This window comes from Rhinopithecus roxellana, chromosome 19, assembly GCF_007565055.1.
Source record: "Rhinopithecus roxellana isolate Shanxi Qingling chromosome 19, ASM756505v1, whole genome shotgun sequence".
Classification (NCBI taxonomy): Eukaryota; Metazoa; Chordata; class Mammalia; order Primates; family Cercopithecidae; genus Rhinopithecus; species Rhinopithecus roxellana.
The window spans coordinates 79,906,228-79,925,834 of NC_044567.1; the positions used below are offsets into that span (position 1 = coordinate 79,906,228).

Consider the following 19,607-nt stretch of genomic DNA (forward strand, 5'->3'; position numbering starts at 1 on the left):
GAAGTATCTGCTACTGGAAGGGAATTCAGGCCCAGGAAGTGAAAACTGAGTGATTCTATCTAAGAAGTCAAAGCGAACACAGTGAATAGTTGGCATCCCATCCAGATAGCTCACTATGGGCAGCCCACAGAAAGTATATATTGACTGTACCTGGAGGGCCAAAATATCAGTCAAACATCTTGCCTAATTATTCTGTGCATGTTTTGTAAGGGGAAATAGATCTGTCTTGCAGCTAACAAAATAGCCTTGAGTCTTAGAGTACATTTTATCACGGAGCATCTGAAAATAACTCAACTCTGAAGTTCCATGATGAACTTATCCCCTGGCAATGGGGTAAAAATAAGTCTTTATCCATCCATCAGCTCAAGTTTAGCTAGGCTCTTTCAATGACTTAGTTGTAGCTTATGTATCAGCTCCTAAAACAATATTAACCCCTAATAGTCTCCCTAAAGAGGAACTGAAAGTTCTGTGAAGACTCTGGTTGACCTTGATGTTCATTGAGATGAGAGGCTCTCTTTTGTTCTCAGGATTCTGGATTAAATGAGCTGTCCCAGTCAACGAAACCTTGGGGCTTCAGGAACCTTACAGAGCCAACCCAAGAGAAAGGCTAGGCGTTTGATTTTCATTAAATGGCATTTACTTGTCAACACTGTAATTCTTGGAATTCAAGTGTGTCTTTAAATATTTCTACTAGAAGCTAATCAAAATCATGATTTTATCCATTGAAGCATTTAAAAATATTATTTCTTCTCCAAGGATCTGGAAACCCCATTTCCTCATATTCTTTGTGTTAAAAAACATACTTTGCCTTAAGTTTACTGTTGTGAAACCTATTATAATCAATTCAGTCATACCACCCGTGTTGACCAGTTAGTGTTCAACCAGAGGATTATTTGCTCCATTTAGGAAGTAGAAATTTTCATATCCTCATTAGAACCACATTTCTTTGCACAGTCTGTGGTTCTTGTAGTGGGAGTTAAGAGGAAGCATTAAAAATATCTGCTTCGTTCATGGAGTAGATGCACTTTTCAGGACAGATTCCTGTCACTGATCTGGTGTTTTCTTTGAAAATGTCACAGAAACCTCCAAGAATGGCAAGCAAAAGCAAGAAATAGTACCTTCTCTAGGGGCATACGTCCCAGATGTGATCAGAAAGAGCTCATTTGAAGCAATGTATTTGCATATGTCAAAATAATCTGATCCTCTAATGCATTTGCTGTGTTAAGCCATAGCAGGGTTTTGCAGCTAAATTCAGAGAGTCAGCAAGAAGAAAAGGGTCTTTAAAAATAAGTTGAGGCTGGTTGCAGTGGCTCCTGCCTGTAATCCCAGCAATTTGCGAGGCCACGACGGGAGGATTGCTTGAGGCCAGGAGTTCAAGATCAGCTCGGGCAACATAGTGAAACTCCATCCATTTAAAAACAACAACAACAACAACAAAACCAGCTAGCCAGGGCAGTAGCTGCTCAGGAGGCTGAGGCAGGAGGATTGCTTGAGCCCAGGAGTTCAAGGTTATAGAGAGTTGTAATCATACCACTGCACTTCAGCCTGGGTGCCAGAGAGAGACCTTGTCTCTCAAAGAAAAATAAAATAGGTTGACTAACAGTCATAATAACCAACAGCCTTCCTGCAGACTCCTCATAAATACTGAATTGTTTATAATTAATTGTTTGCAAACAATGGCCTTCTCTGTCTGTAACCTGAGAAATGAGATTAACAATAACAGAGGAAAGCCGATTACAGATAAGTTTACCATAAAAATTTTAGCCCAGCAGGGCAGATCAGAAGCCCCAGATAGCTCACTTATTTTAATCTGTGCTTAAGAATGCAGTGACCGTATAACGAAGAATTTAAAAATTATTTGTAATAAGAGAATTGACCTATGGTGGTTACCTTTTCTTAGAACCATGGTTTTCATTTTAATGTGGAAAACTGACATCCCCTGGAAAAGTAGATATTAGAGTAACACTTGTTGGGTAATTAACTCAATAAACAAGGGAACTGACTTGTATTAGTCCATTTTCACACTGCTGATAAAGACATACCTGAGACTGGGAAGAAAAGTAGGTTTAATGGACTCACAGTTCCACGTGGCTGGGGAGGCCTCACAATCATGGCGGAAGGTGAAAGGCACTTCTTACATGGTGACGGCAAGAGAGATGAGAAAGAATCAAAAGTGGAAACCCCTTATAAAACCGTCAGATCCTGTGAGACTTACTACGAGAACAGTATGGAGGAAACCGCGCTCATGATTCAATCATCTACCACCAGGTACCTCCCACAACACATGGGAATTATGGGAGTACAATTCAAGATGAGATTTGGGTGGGGACACAGAGCCAAACCATATCATGACTCTTCCCAGGAAACCATTGATTTGTGAGTGAATATAGGCTCTGCTGCTTATTTAGTCTTTTCTCCCATTTCCTGGAGGACAGACATTAGGACAGTTTTTCTTCCCTATCTTCTACTGGTGGTAAAGCCTCACCACACCCAATTTCTTTGGTAAAAGAAGTTGAATTGCTCCTTTGCACCAGAATGCCTGTGTTAGTACTTGTAGCAATAGAAATTCACAAATGAAATCAGATGAAAGGTCTAGAATTTTCCTCCATGGATAACAGTGTTAAGTATCACTTGATTTTTCCATCCTTAATTACTGACCTCAGCCAGATATTTTTTGCCTGAACTTGACATAGGCTTTTAAAGAGACAGGTACACATCAGTGGGTAATAGATTTGTTTAGAGATCTCAGAAGCCTGATTTGCAAGGTAACTTCATGTAATGGTGTGTCACACACAAAGGAATGGGTGGAAAGCTGCAGCTTGGGTTAAATGTCACCGTTGTCATGATCTTCAGCAAACATGTATTGAGCTCCGAGGAAGTATGCAACGCAGTCTCTGATCTCCAAGAGTGTGCCGTGCCTTGGGAGGGAATGCAGGATTCATTCATTTGACAGATGTTCACAAAGAACCTGCTTGATGCAGTGGCCCTCTTTTGGGTGCTGTAAGCTCAACCATGAGCAAGGCAGATCAGGTCCCCTCTACTTGTAGAGTTTACTTTTTTTTTTTTTTTTTGAGACAGAGTCTTGCTCTGTCGCCCAGGCTGGAGTGCAGTGGCCGGATCTCAGCTCACTGCAAGCTCCGCCTCCCGGGTTCACGCCATTCTCCTGCCTCAGCCTCCTGAGTAGCTGGGACTACAGGCGCCCGCCACCATGCCCGGCTAGTTTTTTGTATTTTTTAGTAGAGACGGGGTTTCACCGTGTTAGCCAGGATGGTCTCGATCTCCTGACCTCGTGATCCGCCCGTCTCGGCCTCCCAAAGTTCTGGGATTACAGGCTTGAGCCACCGTGCCCGGCCTAGAGTTTACTTTTTTTTTTTTTTTTTTTTTTGAGGCAGAGTCTCACTCTGTCGCCGGGGCTGGAGTGCAGTGGCCGGATCTCAGCTCACTGCAAGCTCCGCCTCCCGGGTTTACGCCATTCTCCTGCCTCAGCCTCCCGAGTAGCTGGGACTACAGGCGCCCACCACTTCGCCCGGCTAGTTTTTGTATTTTTAGTAGAGACGGGGTTTCACCGTGTTAGCCAGGATGGTCTCGATCTCCTGACCTCGTGATCTGCCCGTCTCGGCCTCCCAAAGTTCTGGGATTACAGGCTTGAGCCACCGTGCCCGGCCTAGAGTTTACATTTTAAAGAAAAAGTTGAATTGAAACAAAAATGGAATGAGAAAGGTAAAGCTAAATAAGAAATAAATTAAGATAACAGAACAAAAGCTCTGGAGGGCTCCTTTAACCGAGAGAGTCAAGGAAAACCTGGGGGAGTAGGAGGCAGGCACAGCTGAGTTGAGCCCTGAATGACAAGTGAAGCATCCTCCTGAAAAGCTGGGGTGCCTGGCTCCAGGCTGAGGGACAGTAAGTGCAAAGGCCCTGAGGCAAGGAAATGTTTAAAACCTATGCTAAGAAGAAGTGAGAAGAGGGGAGAAAGGGACTTTCCCAACCAGGACAGGGAGCAGGGAGCTGTGCCCAGAGGCACCGAGGCAAGCTTGTAGGGTGTCATCAAATTGACAGGGAGTCCTGTGGTGGGGAAATAGATTGAACAGTTACACTGGGCCAAATGGTAGCTGGACTAAGTAGGCACTGGGGAGCAACTAGAGGCTTTTGAGCAAGGGAGTGATGCATGCCAGTCAGGGAATCCTGAAGAGTTATCTGACTAGGATAGAGTGTGGCACAGGGAAGGAAGCCACCAGGAGGCTAGATATGGGACTGCAAGGCCTGGCTTAGTCTGGCAAAGTGAGGTTACATGAAAGGGCCAGTTCAAGAGACATTGCCAGCCACATGGGCAGCTCATCTTGGCCAGTTATCTCCAGACTCTGAAACTCTCTCTCAGTCTGTCTCTACTGTTGTAGTACTTTGGAGAAGGAGTAGGGAGAAAAAGATCATAGACTTGAACAAATCAGGTGTCACTGAGCAGGGAGTTCTAAATTTGCATTCTCTAACACAGTAGCCACTAGTCACCTATGACTATTTAAATTTAAATGAGTTATTTGGCCAGGCGTGGTGGCTCACGCCTGTAATCCCAGCACTTTGGGAGGCCAAAGTGGGTGGATCACTTGAGGTCAAGAGTTTGAGACCAGCCTGGCCAACATGGTGAAACCCCTTCTCTACTAAAAATTTAAAAAATTAGCTGGGTGTAGTGGCACGTGCCTGTAATCCCAGTTGCTCTGGAGACTGAGGCAGGAGAATCTCTTGAACCCAGGAGGCGGAGGTTGCAGTGAACCAAAATTGTGCCTAGAAGACAGAGTGAGACTCCATCTCAAATAAATAAATAAATAAATAAATAAATAAATAAATAAATAGAATTATTTGCAAATAATTGCATCATTAGAAAAAAATTATAAATGAATTAAAATAAATTTAAAGAATTAAGTAGGAGTCACCACATTTCAAAGGCTCAGTAGTCATAGAAGGCTAGTGGTTACTATATTGAACAGTGTGATTAAAACACTTCCCTCATTGCAAAAGATTCTTTTGGACAGCATCGGGCTGGATCATGAATTTTCTGAGGAAGAAACCCTTCCTCTTTCTATAGATCACGAGAAAGTCTCCCATGGTGTTTTATATCACAACCTACTTTGCTGTTGAAACTTCCGTTTGTACAGAACGTTTCCTCTTATGGATACCAATTAAGTTCTTTGTGATATTACATTGGTTTGGCTGTCAAATGTTGTGTGCTTAACAAAGAATTATAGAAAAATCACCTTCCAGAAAGAACAGAATGTTTGAATTGCATGTATCATAGAAACTGAGTAAAAATTTCAGCCTGATTTAATGTCTTTGGCGTAGACTTCTTAAAGGAGAGGGATATGAACACTGTAAAACAAATTCATCAGAAGTGGAATGACAGTAGGGTTCCTCTCTACTCTGCTGGCAACAAAAACTTGATTGACTTGTATCTCTTGATGTCATTCTATTCCCCTCTAGTGGAATTAAAAAGTATCTGTCTTTCTACTCCAGCTTGAACACATTTGCAGTAGTAGGAATAGAAATCTAGAAATAATAAAGAGAGAAAATACCATTATCGCTTATTTTTTTTGTTTTTGTTTTTTTGTTTTTTTGTTTTTTTGAGACGGAGTCTCGCTGTGTCGCCCAGGCTGGAGTACAGTGGCTGGATCTCAGCTCACTGCAAGCCTTGCCTCCCGGGTTTACGCCATTCTCCTGCCTCAGCCTCCCGAGTAGCTGGGACTACAGGCGCCCGCCACCTCGCCTGGCTAGTTTTCTGTATTTTTTGGTAGAGATGGGGTTTCACCGTGTTAGCCAGGATGGTCTCGATCTCCTGACCTTGTGATCCGCCCATCTCGGCCTCCCAAAGTGCTGGGATTACAGGCTTGAGCCACCGCGCCCGGCCCATTATCGCTTATTTTCATATCATGATAGGCTGCTGCTTTACATTTTTTACCCATTTTCCTTTTCGCAGGGAAAAATAGCCTTCTGTTCTCTATTTGAGCTACTTGGAGAAAAAAAGCTTAGGTATCTATACTATGTATCACTATCTTGATACCAGAAGAAGCCTTATTGCCCAATATGTCAGTTAGGATGTGCCGTTGATTCAGTGTCTAGCACAGGGTCAGGCCCATTAATTGAGTTAGAGGCGTGGGTTGAAGTCCTGATTTTATCACTTCCTATCCATGGATTCAAATTCAATCATTTACTTTCCTGAACCTCCATCTGTTCATCTTTAAACTGGAGACTCCCCTTTGACTCTCCATGGTCATATCACAAGATAAAAGGAGATAATGAAAGCTCATTGAAAGTTAAGGTGGACTCTGCACATTTATGTGGTCTCATTCCGCACCACCCCCCGCCCCCGCCCCCGGCAGCATCCTTTTAGGAAAGATGGATAAACAGGTAAACTGGAAATATGTTTCCAAATCCTCTGCGTACAGGTGAAGCATGGGCGGGGGGGGCTGGGGCTACCTTTTAGTTGGTTGCAAGAGCCCAAAGGCTACCATTTGGTTTGGTTATATTTCCTTTATTCTTTTCTTTTCTCTTTATCTTTTTCTTTTTTTCTGGTTTTGTTTGTTTGTTTGTTTTAAGACAGTCTCACTCCGTCACCCAGCAGTGGCACGATCTTGGCTTACTGGAACCTCTGCTTCCTGGGCTCAAGTGATCTTCCCACCTCAGCCTCCCAAGTAGCTGGGACCACAGGTGCACACTACCATGCCTGGCTAGTTTTTGTGTTTTTGGAAGTGACAGGGTTTTGCCATGTTGGCCAGGCTGGTCTCAAACTCCTGGATTCAAGTAATCCACCTGCCTGGGCCTCCCAAAGTTCTGGGATTGCAGTCATGAGCCATTGTGCCCCGCTGTTTTTTTCTTTTAAATGTTGAATTATTCTAAGTTTAAAGTGGTTAATAGGAAAAAAAAATTTGTTTTGGAACACTAGCAGTTACAGTACTTCTCTAGTCTCAAAAAGAGCATTCTCACTAGAGGTATCCACAGAAATGCACTTAAATGCCGCATCCCTCCCCCTCCCCTGTATTCCAGCCACCATATCATAACCTCCCTCTGCAGAGTGGAGAAGTAAGCTCTAAAGACTAGACGTTTGTTGCGGCAAACAGTGCTGAATTTCTGCCTTTATTTTAACACAACTGTCTGCTACATGTAGAAATATTAGCGTATTTACAGAGATATTTTTATTAGGTATTTGTTTTGCTTTAAAAAACAACCCGGGGCCGGGCGCGGTGGCTCAAGCCTGTAATCCCAGCACTTTCGGAGGCTGAGACGGGCGGATCACGAGGTCAGGAGATCGAGACCATCCTGGCGAACACGGTGAAACCCCGTCTCTACTAAAAAAAAAATACAAAAAAAACTAGCTGGGCGAGTTGGCGGGCGCCTGTAGTCCCAGCTATTCGGGAGGCTGAGGCAGGAGAATGACGTAAACCCGGGAGGCGGAGCTTGCAGTGAGCTGAGATCCAGCCACTGCACTCCAGCCCGGGCGACAGAGCAAGACTCCGTCTCCAAAAAAAAAAAAAAAAAAAAAAACCCAGAAAGATGAATTTCAAATGTGCACAGTAGGTTTCTGCCATCCTAAGGGCAAACTTCAAAATTTTTTTAACAGCTAAGCAAACCATGTCAGTAGGTTGAGCTGTAGGTTTGGAAGTCTCTGATGCTGTCCTAGGGTGTGGGGATTGGGGGGTGTATCAACGGGTACTGTTTTGGTCATTATTCTTCAGGTTGAGTTCTGGGAGGCATTGCTCTGGATGCATTTAATGCCACAGGGGAAAGTGCATTAGTGTTGCCTTCTATCGTTTAAAGAAAGGGAGGGAGAGAGGGAGGAAAGAATACATCCATGTGATATTTTTGCATGCTCCACGACCACCAGCACACAAAGAAATGCAGAGATGCTGGGAAGTGCAAAGTGAGACGTGGAAGGGCATGTGCTAACGGACAGTGCAACTGTACTTGTGATGGTGCTTTTCACAAGTGAAGGCCAAGGTGGAAGTGTGTTTTACGTAGTCACAGCTATAAAACCAAATCCATTACTGGGGATATACCCAAAGGATTATAAGTCATGCTGCTATAAAGACACATGCACACGTGTGTTTATTGCGGCACTATTCACAATAGCAAAGACTTGGAATCAACCCAAATGTCCATCTGTGACAGACTGGATTAAGAAAATGTGGCACATGGCCGGGCGCGGTGGCTCAAGCCTGTAATCCCAGCACTTTGGGAGGCCGAGATGGGCGGATCACGAGGTCAGGAGATCGAGACCATCCTGGCGAACACGGTGAAACCCCGTCTCTACTAAAAATACAAAAACTAGCTGGGCGAGGTGGCGGGTGCCTGTAATCCCAGCTACTCAGAAGGCTGAGGCAGGAGAATGGCGTAAACCCGGGAGGCGGAGCTTGCAGTGAGCTGAGATCTGGCCACTGCACTCCAGTCCGGGTGACAGAGCGAGACTCCGCCTCAAAAAAAAAAAAAAAGAAAAGAAAATGTGGCACATATACACCATGGAATACTATGCAGCCATAAAAAAAGGATGAGTTTGCATCCTTTGTAGGGACATGGATGTAGCTGGAAACCACCATTCTCAGCAAACTATCACAAGAACAGAAAACCAAATACCACATGTTCTCACTCATAGGTGGGAATTGAACAATGAGAACACTTGGACACAGGAAGGGGAACATTACACACCGAATCCTATTGCGGGGTAGGGGGAGGGGGGAAGGATAGCATTAGGAGATATACCTAATGTAAATGATGAGTTAATGGGTGCAGCACACCAACATGGCACATGTATACATATGTAACAAACCTGCATATTGTGCACATGTGCCCTAGAACTTAAAGTATAAAAAAAAAGAAATCCAGTGGATCCATGTAAAACTAAGTGCTAAAGAGGCCAATAGCAGTCTAGAACTACGTGTGAGTGTGTGTGAGTGTTTCCTCTCTCAGTTTCTCCTGTTTTATGGCTTCCTACCAGCCCTCCTTAACTAACGCATGGTTGGAAATTCAGTATCCACCCCCCCGCAAAAAAAATTGAACCTTTGCAGTTTCTCAATTCCTGGTTTTAGAAAAGGAATGAAGGGGTATCAATACAAGATCAAATGCATCTTTGAGGAGAGAATGGCTTGCTGCAATTGGAGAGAAGAAAACCTCAACCAGCAATTTGTGGAGGCTTTGAGCAGTCACTGAGCAGATGGGGTTGGTGGGGGCACCTAACTTACGCGCGGCCAAATGCCCAAGCCTAACAGAAACGGAGAAAAACCAAGAGTTAACATATCACTTTTTAGCTAAGATGTAAAACTGGTTACTGGCAAGCTTATTCCAGCAGGCTCCGCAAGCGTCCAGCACAACCACAGCAGCTTGATCAAAAACAGACCTCTGCCTCTCGATGGATAGCTTTTGCTTTTAATATTTTATGTTCACCTCTTTAGCTCAAGGTTTCCGCTTCTGGCTTTTATCCTGGGGAACTGATAAGACGCTTGCACAGTGTGTGCTTATAGATGCTCATGGTCATGTTATTCACAACAGCGAAAAACAAAGTCACCTGAATGTTTAGGAATCGGGGGTTGATTAAATCAATTAGAGTGTGAATGTATGATGAAATATACTGTAAGATGTGACGCTGATTTATATTTAATGACATGGAAAAATGTTTAACACAAACTGGTAGATTTTTAAAAAAGCTACAGAGCAGCCTCTTTCTCTCTCCCTCTTTCTCACTCTTATCTTTCTTGAATGAAATCTACCAAAATGTTAATGTGTATATACTTATTTCTACTTAGCTACCTTCTCTAATTTTGTTGGAGCAAGTATGGTTTTACCCACTTAAAAGAACATTTGACCTAAACAATAGAAAATTAGTAGCAAATTAGTAGAATAATATTTTACCATAAACTACACATTTTGTTTTTTAAAGTGATGTTATAACCAAAAAGATCATTGAACATCAATAAATAAAATTGGCCGGGCGCTGTGGCTCACACCTTTAATCCCAGCACTTTGGGAGACTGAGGTGGGTGGATCACCTGAGGTAATTTACAAGGTGGACAGTTTCATTGGGCATCACCAACTTGAAACTATTTTCAGTTGAACCCAAACCTACAAGACCAGCCTGACCACATGGAGAAACCCCATCTCTACTAAAAATACAAAAAAATTAGCCAGGCGTGTTGGGGCATGCCTGTAATCCCAGCTATTCAGGAGGCTGAGGCAGGAGAATCACTTAGACCTGGGAGGCAGAGGTTGTGGTGAGCCAAGATCACGCCATTGCACTCCAGCCTGGGCAACAAGAGTGAAACTCCGTCTCAAAAATGAAAAAAAGCAAATAAAATTTCTCTTAACATGGCTAAGAGGGGTTGCTGCTTGGGAAATATCTACTGGAAGTAATGAGGAGTCAGGGTGAAGGTCAGAGGTACCTAAAGAGAGAGTCCGGCCCATTTGGACTTTGCAGTCGAGAGAAAGACATAGTTACACCTTCTGCCTCCTCTGTGTGTTTAATAGATGAACAAATACCAGCTGCTGGGGAATCTTACGATGTTACAGTGAGGCATAAAAATCAGCCCTCTGGCAAATAATGTTATACTATTCCAAGTTCATGACAAAAAAGAGTACAGAATCCCAGGCATATTAGCTCCCTACTACCAAAGAGTAGGCTTCAAAATTCGGTCCACATCATCACAGGATAGCAGACGGTACCTCACACAATGACCTGATCCTGTTTTTACTAAATTAAGTGAAAAGGATGGGATCTTGCAGGCTGTTGAATAAGTATGTTTTTGTTTATCTCTGATTTGTTCTCAGATAGCTGTACAGACTTGGCCGTGAATTCTTGTGGGAGACGTATCACTTTGTACAGGGCTGGCAGAGGTTTGCATAATTTAGATGCTTCTTGTATTCCTATTTTATGTTCCTTTCCAACTATGGTATTGGAACTCACCAAGTCTAATTAGCATAAACATTATTTGGTGCTTAAAAAAAAGGGTATCAAATTTTAATAGGGGATAGATCAGTGGTTGTCAGGGGTTAGGGGAGGGGAGGGGATGACTATAAAGGGGGTGGCATGGGGGAGCTTCTTTGTAGAGATGGAGAAGTTCTGTGTCATGAATATAAATGTGATAAAATTTCACAGAACTGTACACACATACCCTCCTATACAATGAGCACATGTGAAATCCATATACACTCTGTTCATAGCAGGTTTTGATCATGTGCTATGGTTATGTACGATGCTGTTATTGGAGTAAGCTGGTGGAGGGTCCATGGGAACTCTGTGCGCTGTTTTTACAATTTGTGAGTCTAAAACTATTTCAAAATAAATTTTTAAATGACATTTTTTAAAAATGTGAGCTATTCCTGAAAAGATTACTATTCTCAGAGTTACCATAAAGCTAGTTAAAGTAGTCAGTACCCCCAATTGAATGGGCAAAGAAATGTAATCTTTGAATGACTTTTTCCTTAGAGGAATCAGTATGACAATAGGAAAAAGAAAAATAATGATTTATCCTTGAAACAAAAACTGGAACAAAAACATGATTTAAGTATATAGTTTAAGTATGTGCTTAAATACTAAGTAGATAGGGTAGAGAAAGACATACAGGAATATCTGTGGAATATTGTATTGTTGTCCCCCACTATTTGTTCCCTTACCTCTCCGATGACCATAGGTCCTACCCGTTGCTGTGTGACTTGTAGCCCCTCCCTGGATGCAGAGCATCCCCCACCTAGGGTCAGTCTTGGCCCAAGGGGGTGAAGTTTAGCCGCTTGCAAGAAGCACTGATAGACTGTCGTTCATTTTCACCTCTTGCTTTTCCTTTCCTCTGCCGTGAGAACGATGTGTCCCAAATAGCAGTTGTTCCTTCATCCCGAGATGCTGGAATAAGTAGACAGGTGTTCCTGCCCTGTAGCTACTGAGAGATAACATGAGTGAGAAATAAACCTAGGCCAATGAGATTTTGAAGTTGTTTGGTACTGCTTTGTTACTAAGCTAAAATTATATCTACAAGGTGGACGGTTTCATTGGGCATCACCAACTTGACACTATTTTCAGTTGAACTCAAACCAACAAGCTTTCAAAGTTTGAAGTCCTAACCCATCCTGTGGTTCTTTACCAAATAATATAAAACGGCAGTAGATACTAAGCTCTCTGAGGGCCATTGTAGATTGTATTATTGTTTAAAATATTTTTTGTCCCCTTCTGGGGAGGATATTACACCCTGCCCTGTTGACTTCCAGATTGGCCATGTGCCTTGCTTTGGCCAGTGACATGCAAAAGGAAATGATGACACCATTTCCATGCAGGAGATCTATGAGCTGTCGAGTACTCTGCCATTTCTCTTTTTCCTCTGCTGTGAGATTGCATGTATCCTAGATAGTGACTGCTTAAGTCCCTAAGTGAAGAGTGAGAGAAATTTTTGTTGTGGGAAGCCACTGAAAGAAGTGATTTGTTAACAGCATAACCTAGTCTATTCCAAGTTAGACAGGACCTGAGCCACATCTGGAGTCTTCACATAGTGGGCACACCACCTGGAACATATAGTAGGTGCACAGTAAATAATTTTTTTTAGGCAAAATGAAGAAATTGATAGGTACCTAGGAAATAACCTTATTTTTTTTTTTTTTTTTTTTTTGAGACAGAGTCTCGCTGTGTCACCCAGGCTGGAGTGCAGTGGCCGGATCTCAACTCACTGCAAGCTCCGCCTCCCGGGTTTACGCCATTCTCCTGCCTCAGCCTCCCGAGTAGCTGGGACTACAGGCGCCGCCACCTCACCCAGCTAGTTTTTTGTATTTATTTTTTTAGTAGAGACGGGGTTTCACCGTGTTAGCCAGGATGGTCTCGATCTCCTGACCTCGTGATCCGCCCGTCTCGGCCTCCCAAAGTGCTGGGATTACAGGCTTGAGCCACCGCGCCCGGCCAGGAAATAACCTTATTTTTAAATGAGTTATGTTTAGGGTTTGTGATTTGAATACTTACACATTTTAAACATCTTATTTTTATTACTATTACTTTAGAGACAGGGTCTCACTATGTTGCCCAGGCTGAAGTGCAGTGGCTGTTCACAGGCATCATCATGGCGCATTACAGCCTCGAACACCTGGGCTCAAGCAATCCTCCTGCCTCAGCCTCCCAAATAGCTGGGACCACAAGCGTGCGCCACTGCACCTAGCTTATCTTTTTTTAATTCAGAATTCCATGTGAAACCATCAAAGGTTTTTGAAATTTAAAAGTTGTGCAGGGTGACTATAATCAATAATAACTGTACATTTTAAAATAACTTAAGGAGCTTATTTGGATTGTAACTCAATGGAAAAATGTTTGAGGGGACGGATACCCCATTCTCCATGATGTGCTTATTTCACATTGCAGGCCTTATCAAACATGACATGTACCCCATAAATATGTACACCTCTGTACCCACAAAAGTTAAAAATAAATTTGTTTAAAGTTGATTGATGATGGAGCAAAACCGGACCTAAAACAATGTCTTGAGATGTTAATGTATAAGGTATATTATGAAATAGGAAGATGGTCATAATAATAGCTTTTCATTAAGAGTTAACTTGTATTGATGGCTTGTGGTATTAAATATCTTCATAGCGCCTTCACATAGACACCTTCCCCTGCAGATTGGTAGAGAAACTGCAAACAAAGCCCCTTTGTAGTGAGATGAGGTGGTTGCGCCCCAGTTCCTCCAGCACACTAGGCTTTCCTTGCAGTGGAGTCTCATGAAGCAGCCGAAATATAGCCAGTGTATTCAGCTGGACTTCATGGTAATTTGGATTACTTAGATAATGTATGGATTTATTTTTTAACTTAAATTTTTTCAGGTAATGTTAAAAGTCTCCTTTTACTTTCATCTCTGAACCTAATCTGTCCCCACACTTTCCCGGAGTCATTTACTTATTTATCAGTTTAGAAAAAAGCTGTCTTACTGTTCAGAGGAGGGGCCTTGTTTTTTTTTCTTGAGGCAGGGTCTTGCTCTATCACCCAGGCTGGAATGCAGTGGCATGATCAGGGCTTACTGCAACCTTGACCTCCTGAGCCCAAGCAATCCTCCCACCTCAGCCTCCTGAGTAGCTGGGACTAAAGGCATAGGTCACCACCCCCAGGTTATTTTTTTTTTTTAAGTAGAGATGAGGTCTCGTTATGTTGCCCCAGCTAGTCTTGAACTCCTGAGCCCAAACGATCCTCCCAAAGTGCTTGTTTCTGTTTTTTACATAAAAGTCATTATATTTTATGTCTTGTGTTGTGGCTTGCTGTTTTCACTAGATAATATATCTTAGAAATCTGTCCATGATTTTACAGAAAGATCTAGCTCATTTGATTTAACTGCCATGGAGTATTCCATAGTATAAATATATTACAGTTTATTTAGCCATTGCCTCGCTGTTAGAGGTTTATCTAGAATTTTTAAAATAATTTATTGCTTCCCATTGAATGATTACAGCATCTTGCATAGCTGGGCAAAGGACTCATAAGAAACCTACTAGCAAAACCTGGTTTGACAGGTTCATCTAACTGTATAGATGAGTATTATTCACCAGAATAAACTGAAGTGTTACATTGCAGATCAAAAATTAATGAGCATCACCAAAAATGGAATTTCTCTCGCGCTTTCTTAGAAAAGGAAACATCCAACAAGACCAGTATGGTCAGAGTCCAAGTGCGATCCTAAGCCCAAATGGAGAGTGGGCCAGGTAGACTCAGCAGCCTGAGAGGGGCGTGGCAGCCTTGCTGAGTACATGATGCACAATGTAATAATTACAGTGGTCCCCAAGTTACATGCAACCACCCTGATCGTATGACCTGATTTTGGTAATACTCTCATATTAACCAAAACATTTTTAAATAGGTCTTTTTTTTATATCATAGAGCTTATTAAAAAAAGAAAAAGCTGCTTCGTAATTCCCTAAATTTCTTAAGAAATTTAAGATCGCAGTAACGATGCTAGATTTGCCCTCGAAGCAGTGATTTAGGTGTTTCTCATATAGTCAGCATGTGGGTGACATTTAGACCCAAGCTTGGCTTACAAGCCTGATTCATGAGAACACATCAGATGGTGACAACAGAGAATTTTCCTTGGTACTTAGAGGAGAACAGCTTCAAGGAGCCATACTGCTCTGGCTGCTGGAGGAAGTTGCACCGCAGAGCTTCTGTTGCTTAGAAGAAACAGTCTTTCCCAGAAACCCTGAAAGCCTGAACCCCCAGCCCTTGATGACAGGCAGTTTGGTCCTTCAAGAGGAACCTGTGGGGCATTTTGAAGGCATTCAAATATGGGTGGAAAATTCAAGCCAGGATGACCTCTAACCAAAACCCTGCCATTATTTTACTCATTGCATTAAAAGCATATGTGCAGTGATGTCAATTCAAATATGAACATCCTCATCAAAAAACATCACTGGTTGTCCTCCTCCTGGTGTGAAGGGAGCATTAACTCCTCTAGAGATTTCATACGGCACATAGCTGGATTAGTCTCCAGCCTTGACTACTGCATTTGCAAACTTACCTATAATATACCTTCCAGATGGCTATAGACAAACAAGAATGCATCTAGGAAATGTAAAGCCCGGTCAGCATCCAAATTCTGCACAGTGTAGATCCATGTGTTTATTTTAACAAATTGCAAATGATAGTGGTAATGATCATGGTGATAAAGAGAGACTTTGAAAAATCTTGGTAGAAATGTTGAGAAATGTTTCCAAGGAAGACTAAGTTGCTATATTATAAAACTAAGAAATGAGAAACAGGCCAGCGGATGCTTCCAATAGAATTTGAATTTTTCACTTTTATTTATTTTTTTTCTTTTCTAAGAGGTCTAGATTTAGATTTGTGGGTTAGACTTTATTTGTGCCTATGAAAAGTGATTAGCTCAAAGCGTTCATTTTTTTTCTCCCAATCACATATATGACAGAAGTATCTGAGCTGTATTTTTCCCTCTTTCGTTATAATACAGTGTCAGGCTTGTGACATATGACAGCAGGTTTCACACTCCACTTAATGAGAGGCTGCCAGTTCCTGGAGAACTGAAAAGGAAGATTAACATGTATTTCACTAAAAAGGAAAATATTATTAACTTGGTAATAGTGAAGCTGGTGTGCACCAGACATTTCTTTATTTCTTTATTTATTTTTTGAGACGGAGTCTGGCTCTGTCGCCCAGGCTGGAGTGCAGTGGCCGGATCTCAACTCACTGCAAGCTCCGCCTCCCAGGTTTACGCCATTCTCCTGCCTCAGCCTCCCGAGTAGCTGGGACTACAGGCGCCCGCCACCTCGCCCGGCTAGTTTTTTGTATTTTTTTAGTAGAGACGGGGTTTCACCAGGTTAGCCAGGATGGTCTCGATCTCCTGACCTCGTGATCCGCCCGTCTCGGCCTCCCAAAGTGCTGGGATTACAGGCTTGAGCCACCGCGCCCGGCCGCACCAGACATTTCTCTGTGGCCCTAAGTGTAGACAGACTTGCTGTAACTTCTCTGTGGGATGACTCTATCTACAGCCCTTTGGTGCAGTGTGCTTTGTTAAGGATTTAGTAGTTGCTTTCATGCACATTTACTGAAGGTCTACCATGTAGAGGATAAAATGATTTCAGAGGATACAAAGACAGATTTCAACATTCAGGTAGTTTTGCAGTTCAAGAGGAACCTAGTAATGTCACTTTCCCCTTTTTACCTTGGTTTCCAGGAAGCTCAGAGATAAAGTTAATACTTAACATTAATCCTCAGTTCGGCAGCATCCTTTAAGACCTCTCTTTCCTCTCTGCTAGACTGTCATGTCAGTCCTCTGTGTGGGGGAGGTGAGAGATAAATGATGAAAAATTAAAAGGGAGGTAGACAGAATCATAATTATCATAAGTGGCAGAATGTGTCAAGCAGTATACAAAAGACAGAAATAAATTGTTCTGGAAGGTCAGATGAAGGAGAGAAATTGTGACTGGTATTGATATCTGGAGAGACTTCCTGGAGGAGGAAGGAGACTTTGATACTGACTTTTCAGGTGTTTCAGCAGGTGGAGTCCTGGCAGGTGGAGGCAGCAGCCAAAATGAAGACACAGATGAGAGACGCCAGGGTGCCACCTGGAACTCCCCGCGGAGAAAGATCAGATGTCCAGGTTTATAGATGTAGGAAAGGATCCTGAGGCTGCTCTGATTATTTGCATGATGAATTTGATGAATTTGGCAGCTATCAGGAGACCTACTCTCGGGCCAGTAGGGGCAGCTTGTACCCTGGTATTGTGGTGTTCACCTTGTCTGTCCATCCAGGTCACAGGCATCACCTGGAAGCCGCAAGCCTTACCCACCTTTCAATCCCTTATGGCCTGGGCCGGCGCCACACATTGCCTGAGCTCTCATTCAGACTGTGCCTTGAAATGCTTTTGTTTTGAAAAACGGGTCAGAAAGGTTTGGAAACAGCAGTATGTTTCCATTACTTAGAGAAAAGCATCCTAATTCTGCTTTTCAGATAAATCTTTAGACTCATCCTCCCACGACTCCTTAACATGAGATCTGGCGGGTTATATATTTAATGAAGAACTAACAGATGTTCCTTTGGTGCTGTTCTACTTGAGTTAGTGTATTTCACCAGCCAATATTACTGCATTCCCTACTCAGTAAACAGTATATTTAATGCATGTGTAGTACAGTAAATGCTCTTGCATTGGAATTATGCATGTAAAATCTGAAGAAACCCTAAACTCTGTAGTTTAGTTGTGTTGTAGCATTGTCCTGGTTCTGCAAATGTGCCGTGGTTATGTAAGATGTTATCACTGGGGAAGCTGGATGAAGAGTATGCAGGAACAGTCTGTACTATTTTTGCAGATTCTTGTGAGTCTTAAATTATTTCAAATTAAATAGCTTAAAAAAAAAAGAATTAAAGAGATGATCTAGTCCAGTTGTTTTCAACTTTAATTTTAGCAGTGGTCTCCCTCTTCTGCCTTCTCCTGCCTCCATCCTCAGCATCCTTAGGTACCACCTGACATTTAAAAAATACTGATCCCACCCAATATGTTTAGGCTCCAGATGAGGAAATCAGGGCCCAAAGAAGTAAAATGCATCACTATTTAGAGGTTATTGATAGAACCACAGCGAGCCTGGGGAGTTTTTAGGACGAGTTGCTCTCTGCAGATCTTCATGACTCACAGCTCTGTCGCTAACACTGTGGTTTCTTTTGTCAGACTAGGTGAGATTAATTAGACTGGAAAAGAGTTTCCATGCTCCTGCATCCCGTTGCTGCAGTGCAAGAAATGGCATCATCCTTATAATTGAGACGGTGCAAGAGGTGGTTTGGGTTAGCAGACGGTTTCACAAAACACGACTCCAGGCGTTTGCCAAGAGGACTGGCTTGAAAGTCCAGGCTTGGGGTGCAGAAGTCGGGAATGCAGGACCTAGGAGGAAGTCCCTTAACTTGTGCCAGCTTGGCCTTCACTCTGACCACATATGAAGCCTGAGGGTGATTCGCTGCCCTGTTCCTCCCCATCCAGGCCCAAGTCACTAAAGTATTTTGGGGAAACCCTGGGCACCTTGAAGTTTGCTCCTATGGATAATGTAATAATAATAATAATGCTTATATTTGTCTAGGGATTTTCAGGTTGCAAAGCCTTTCTCTTATATTCCCTAAGTTGAGTGTCACCCCTTGCCCATGACACGGGCAGACTGGTTTTCTTTCTGCTTTATAAATAAATGACGTGACTTTTCCAAGGTAAAAGTTTGTGCCGGGACTAGGGTCAGAACACAGGTCTCCACAGTCCTGCTCAGTGATCTTCTCATAGGAGAATCTCTTGTTCTAAACAAAGATCTTGGTTTAGATCCGCACACTTGCAGATCAACAAACAGCTGGTCCTATTACTATTACTGTCATTGTTGTAATTCATAGCCAGGATCTTTGGCCACACATAATTTTGGGGTGTGATGACACCAAGACTTGCCGGTTCTCCAGACTTAGGCGGGAGGTGGAAGCGATGGTTTCCTCTCTTCCTACACCTCCAAACGGTGAGAGCCTGAAGGTGCCATATGGCTGTTGCATGAGTAAGCCTTAGGTTTTCCTGAAAAGTGAGTTGCCTGTGTGCCATGTCAATGGAGATCTATGTGACAACCAACTGGTATGACAACCACCCTGGGGCTGCCTGGCACTCACATACTCCTAAGGGCTCCGTGCGAGCTGCCATTCCTTATTTATTTAGTGCCATTTGTTGATGACTCGTTTCTGCAGGGAAAACTGGTTCCTTCATTTCCCCTGGCATCTTCTGTGCCCTCTGCACTGTAGGACACAACCTTTCCTGTCAACACAGGTCCTTTTAATTGGTGCTGGCACCAGCCTACTCCCTGAACATTCTTCCTGATGTCATGGGATCCTGGGAAAATTGGTGGGCTTCTCTAATGGTGGAAATCTAAGGTCATACTTCAGACCGTAGACCCAACTACTACTTTCTAGAAGAAATAAGCTGTCAAGGAAGATGCTGATTTTTCATACCCTGAGAGAGACATTTAGGAGGTAAACTACTGACCTGCCTTAAGGGTATCATTAATCATCTGCACATAGAGGTGCTAGGTACTCACCTCGCACCTGTGACTCACTTACTAAATATTTGTTGAATGACCTTCTAGAGCAGTGGTTTTCCAGTCTT

General features: G+C 42.9%; 1 protein-coding gene across 2 annotated transcripts in view; it reads left to right on the forward strand.

The window, feature by feature from the left end:
* PRKCA (protein kinase C alpha) overlaps positions 1 to 19,607 on the forward strand; it is a 518,814-nt gene that overhangs the window by 328,003 nt on the left and 171,204 nt on the right. The window lies entirely within an intron of this gene.